The sequence below is a fragment of the Myotis nattereri genome (genome assembly GCF_964212035.1).
Source record: "Myotis nattereri genome assembly, chromosome: Y".
Lineage (NCBI taxonomy): Eukaryota > Metazoa > Chordata > Mammalia > Chiroptera > Vespertilionidae > Myotis > Myotis nattereri.
The window spans coordinates 15,380,953-15,387,044 of NC_138094.1; the positions used below are offsets into that span (position 1 = coordinate 15,380,953).

The window sequence follows — 6,092 nt, forward strand, 5'->3', positions numbered from 1 at the left end:
CAACTCTGGGTGGTTGACAAACTGCTGTGGGTCAAGCAACCTGCACCTTGGGAGCTGGGCATGGACCAGCTAGAAAGAGCAGCCTGGCCTGGCCTCTCCTTCCCTTAAGGCCACTCCTTCTCCGTCAAGAGAAGAAAGGGGCACAGCACCACTCTGTTTCCTGACAGACCCTGATGCCCACCAGACTGTGTTGTGCTGAGGTTTTGACAGGTTACACATCACACATTCCTGCTTCTGACTGAGAAACTGGACATAGAGACGGCCTGTAAGGCAGCATTAGTTAGTCCCAGAACAGCCCGTGCAACACAGCCCTGTCTGTGGGCATCAGCCCCTGGTGTATGCGTGCCTCTGCGTTGGAGCTCTGCCCCTGGACACCCTGGTAATGCTTCTATGGTGCCTGTACAAGACAGAGGGTGTCTCCAGGATCCTGGGCCAGACCGGGGCGCACTGCCCCTAGCTTGTCCTCAATGTTCTTTTCTATGGGAACCATCCCCGCTTACACCGTTCTCCTGCACTGTCCCATGTTCCTTGTGATCCTGCTCCTCTACCCTCAAGGATACAGCTGTGAGCCAGAACCCAGGGATGCGCTGGATTTGAGGCTTCTCCGTTTGAAATAGGGCTTGAGCCTCTGCCGAGTCCTGCACCTGAGCCGAGAGAAGGCCCTGCTGGCTTGCTCGTTCATGGGCTCCATCTCCAATTGGAGAAACTGGAGCACCTCCAGAGGGGACCAGGTGAACTTGGCCCTGGGCCCTGACTGGGCCTCCTCCTGCTGCACTGGCTGCTCTTCTTCTGGCTTTGCTTTGGCCTTGGACTGAGGCTCCACCTCTCCCACCTGTTCCACTCCCTTCATGGTGCCCTCCACTCCCCCTGCAGGAAAAACTGCTCTACTGCAATTAATTGCTCCTCCATCCACCCCTCCTCCTGGTGGTCACTCCCTTGCGGGTCACCTGGATCCTGTGCCTCCAGCCTCAGCTCTTCACTCACCACCTCCTCCTGCCTCCCCACCTGCAGATCTGGGAAAACCTCCTCACCTGCCCATTTGGCCTGCCATGGCACCACCTGCAGAAGGCCCTCTGTCCACACAGGATAAACTGAACCTGTGCCTGGAACTCCTCCCCCAGGCCCTCCTTGTCTTCCCCTTGCTCCTCACTCTGGGTTCCCTGCTGCACCTCCCTCTCCTCTCCCTGCACACACTGCTCTGCAGCCACCCAGTCCTCCCCTCTCCCGCACTCAAGATCAAGCCCAACATCCTGGCCTGTGTCCAACCTCAGCTCCAGGGTCTCAGCCTCCCCCACCTGCATGAAGTCCTCCCACTCCAGCCCCAAAGCTGCCCTCTGAACCTCCTGTGCCCTTGTGTCCTGGGTATCACCACTTTCCTGCACCGAGGTGAAGCTAAAAGCCTCCTGGATGATCCTGCTTGCCCTGTCCTTCCTGGTGCAAAGGCCCTGGGGAGCCCTGTGAATCCTCAGGCGCCCTGCAGCTGAAGGCCCCCTAGTGGAACTGAGAGGAAGCGCGCTGCCCCCAGGAGCCCCTCAGTCTCCCAACACAGCCTGACTCTGGATGCCCCCTGGCTCTGAGACTGGTGCTGTGAAGGAGCAGGTGGTGCAGAGCCTGCTGAGTCCAGGCAAGGTGCTTGCTCACTGGTGCATGCAACCAGGCCCTGGTGTGCTGAGTGGGGGCACAGGGGGCTCATGCACAGGCGCTGGTCATGTGAGCATGTGGTACAGAAGGCACCTAGCCAGGCCCAGCCTGCTGTTTCTGGGTGGGCTCCACAAAAGCCTCCTCTAATCACAGATGGGGCAGTGGGCGTCACCCTGCAAAGCCCTGCCACTTACTCAAAGCTCTGGTGTAGATAGTTGGTAGACTCAGAGGTATCCTATTATTAGCCTGAAAACCGAGATTTTGCAAGCTTAGAAACTTGACCTGACTGAAAAGAAGGAAGAAATGGTGGAACTTGAAAATGACTTCAGGTTTTCTCACTGTGCAGAATAAAGTCAAACATTGCTTCAGTTAAATATTTTAGCCGTTGTTCTCCCCACATGAACTACAATAATAATGTGCTTTGTGTTGATATTTACTGCTGTGTTGCTGACAATTACCTGGAGGAGAAGTTAAGGTGATTCAATGGCTTGAAAAAAGTTTAGCTAAATCTGATTGCAGGTCTAATTAAGCAAGTTTATTCCATATATATATATATATATATATATATATATATATATTTATATGGCTAAGTTGACTCGTGCATGTGTGATACATATGAAGCTCTTACTGGCGCCAATTGCATGAGTGTGTTTCAATTTGTCATTGTCAATCTGCATTTGATTGACACTGCTATTATAGAGAAAGGGCAAATAGCAGTATTATGGTATTTCTTCTAATTAATTTCCTTTCAACATGCATGAATCCATGCACCTGGCCACTGGTATTCTAATAGTGGCAAGATATCATCCGTGAATGGTAATATTCTATTGGGCAAGACATGCCAAATTGGTCGCACATATCTATCCTATCTAATAAAAGAGAAATATGGTAATTGGCGTACGACCGCTACCCTTCCCATTGGCTAATCAGGGCGATATGCAAATTAACTGCCAGCCAAGTTGGAGGTTAACTGCCAACAAAGATGGCAGTTAATTTGCATACATAGGTGCAATGCTAGGAGGCGAAAGGGGAAGGAGGGAAGAAGCCGCCTGCCCTGACTGCAATTGGAAACCCAGTGGCAGCCAAGAGCCAGAGAACCAAGCTGCTTTTGCTCAGAGAAGCCAGGCTGCCTTTGCTGGCTTCTGTGATAGGAGGACCTGGCCACCTTTGCTGGCCCTGGGCCAGTAATCGGAGAAGCTGGGTGGGGCAGGGAAGAGGCAGATGTCTGCCTCTTCCCTGCCCAGCGTGGCTTCTCAGATCACTGATCACCAGTGATGGGAGAACACCCAGAGGCGGGGCCAGAGGCCAGGCTGCATAGCTGCCTGGGGACACCATTTGGACCCCAGGGGCGAAGCAGCCAGGCCCCAGCAAGAGACCCAGAAGGCGACCCAGGTGCTGGGGCTGCATCGCTGCTGGGTCAGAAATCCGGTGCCCAGGCTGAGGAGACCCAGGACCCAGAGCTGCGTTGCAGCTGGGGCACACGATCCGGTGCCCAGGCTGAGGAGACCCAGGACCCGGGGCTGTGTAGCAGCTGGGGCACGCCATCCGGTTCGGGGGCGATGCAGCCAGGCCCGAGAAGGAGACCCAGAAGGAGACCCAGGGGCCTCCCAAGAGGAGAGTCTCCATGGCCAGATGGCGTGGTGTCGGGGCAGGAATAAAGACCCGAGGTGACTCAGATGCCTGGCCACAGGGTTAGTCCAGCCAGCAGGGCCTTTCAGTTGGGACTGGGGTGGGGGTGGGGCAGGGAGGCAAGCTGGAAATAGAGAACTACAACTCACAGGAGGCTTAGCAGCCGGGCCTGGGTGCCTGGCTGTGAAATCCAATGGGCTGTAGTTTTGCAAGCCACTTTAAACTAGAGGCTTGCAAGGTTGGAAGTTCTGCGCCTGGAGCCAGGAAGAAATGGAGCTGGGGCAGAGAGAGGGGTCCATGGCAGCCGTGGGCTTTGAGGAGTTCTCAGCACCTCCTGGCTGGGAGCTGGCGCTGCCTCCGCTGAAGGTGGTCACATCCTGGAGAGCGAGCTTGAGACCGAAGTGGAGTTCCTGTCTGGGGGTCTGGGCAGCTCCAGCCTCCAGGAGCTAGAGGAAGAGGAGGAGGCAGCCTGAGGCTGGCAACAGCGGCGCCAAAGGGAACTTAATCGCAGGAAGTACCAGGCGCTGCAGGGAGATTGAGCAGGCGAAGGAGTGGGTCCTGGACAGGCTCCATCAGATATAGAGGATAACATGGAGACTCCAGCAGGAGAGGAGGTTCCTCATGAAGGTGCTGGACTCCTACGGTGACAACTACTGGGCCAGCCAGTTCACCATCTTACTGGAGGATGAGGGCAGCCAGGGCACAGATGCCCCCACCCCAGGCAACGCTGAGAACCAGCCTCCAGAGAAAGAGGGGCTGTCCCCGCCCAGGAGGACGCCAGCGCCTGCAGAAGCCAGCAGCCTGGCCCCTGGCGAGGGGCCCAGGGGTTGGAAGAGGCGGCGAGTGCCACCGGAAGGGGGCCAGGCGTGAGTCCCGCTGTCTCTGGAGCTGGCCCCCATACAGATAAAGGTGGAGGAAGACTTTGGCTTCAAAGCGGTCGAGGCTTTGGACACAAGTTGGGTTTCTGGGGGCCAGACAAGTAGCTGCCCTACCCCACCCTAGCCAGCTTCCCCTTTGACTGACCCCCCAATAAACAGACCCCATGCTCTCCTTGGCAAAAAAAAGCTTATAGAGGCATGCTTTTAGGATCAAATAGTATAAATATAGATGTAACAGGACAATAAAAAGAGAACCTGGATATGATGATCACCTGAATGCTGCCTCTGTGTCATTCCTTCGTCGCCGACTCCATCCACACCTTTGGGAACCCCCGGACCTACTGAGGCAGGGCCCCAACATTCCTCTTCTTATAAGGACTTCAGTGAGATGGGCTAAGGGTCCCACTAGAACTGCCTCAATTTAATCTAATCCCCTCTTTAAAGATCTTCTCTCTATACACAGGTACATTCTGAGGTTCTGGAGATTAGGATTCTAACATACATTTTGTTGATTACCCAAATCAGCCCTTAACAACCAACATGTTTCAGAAAGGAGATTCCTACAGGGTTATTTACCAAACATTCAGAAGTATTTTTAAAAGAGCTAAGTCCCTAGCCCACTGTGCGCGCCCCTCCTGGCGAAGAGGGAAGGCCTGGGTTCCAGGCGCCGGAGGAAAACTGGTGCCAGCAGCCAGGGTAAGGGGCCCTCAAGGGGCCCCAGATTGCGAGAGGGCACAGGGCGGGCTGAGGGACCCACCCGAGTGCACAGATTTTTGTGCACCGGGCCTCTAGTATATATATATATATATATATATAAAAGCATAAGCGACATTATGAGTGGTTGGTACGATGCACACCGACCACCAGGACGCAGACGCTCAACACAGGAGCTTCCCCCAGGTGGTCAAGGCTCTCCCACAGCGAGAGCATCACTCAGCCAGAAGCCGGGCTAAAGGCTGGAAAGTGCAGCTGTGACAGCAAGAGCCTCTGCTGCCTATGTGACAAGGCTACGAACCAGTGGTGGCAGGTGGAGTGGGGCCTGGATGAGCGGGAACACAGCACCTGGCTCCAGCTTGGGCTCCTGCCCGGCTGCCTGCAGTTTCGTGCACTGCTACATCCCTCAGGAGGTGTCAGACCTAACCTGGCAGTCCCACATCTCCCAAGGTGTCCCAGATTGCGTGAGGGCGCAGGCCAGGCTGTGGGACGCCACCAGTGCTTAAATTTCGTTCACCGGGCCTCTAGTCATTTTATTATTTATCACCGATTTAGCATGGTTCTCTTCTAATGCTGAATAATTTAAAGGTATAACCTGAATTTTGGTAATGATGGCCATATAGATTTTACTGCTCTTTAGCAGTATTATTTAATGGCTTATATGAAGGGTACTAATCTCCTTCAAAATATGAGAAATATTACATCTCCCACAAACAGTACTATGTTTCAGTGCTAATTCTTTCCACTAATGTCCCTAAATGAGCCTTTCACTAATTTTCTTTGCTCACTAGCTCATCCAAAATTGAAATGGGCAGGCTGCTTGTCTATATTCAAGTGCAGAGGCATATTCTTCTTAACTACACTGATGCTATCAATACTTTCAATTTTCCAACATAAATTATAGTGAGGGTCTCAGTGTTAGATTTTAAAACATCTCTTTACTAATATGAATAAGTCACTTTTACCTTATTTCTTCACAACGATGTGCACGCTCTGATTTGGAACTTGCAATGCCTAACTCTTTGAAGTGTGCCTTCCCAACCTTGTTTTCATTAAAAACAGACCATCTGAATCCACATTGGTCACTTTTCAGCCTGTTGAGATAATGTAGACATTCCTTGGGTTATGTTGGACTCAAAGTACATAGGTTCTGGATACGTCTCCATACCCCATTTATTTATTTTTTTAAAAAGTTTGATCATTTCTACGTATGTACATATATGCTTTATG

The 6,092-nt window shown here is 52.7% G+C and overlaps 1 pseudogene across 1 annotated transcript; it reads left to right on the top strand.

Moving 5' to 3' along the window:
• The first annotated feature begins 3,540 nt into the window (after window positions 1-3,540).
• Window positions 3,541-4,292, top strand: LOC308512467 (TCF3 fusion partner-like; annotated as a pseudogene). Its single transcript has one exon. The product of its transcript is annotated as a TCF3 fusion partner-like (transcript).
• Window positions 4,293-6,092: the final 1,800 nt, after the last annotated feature.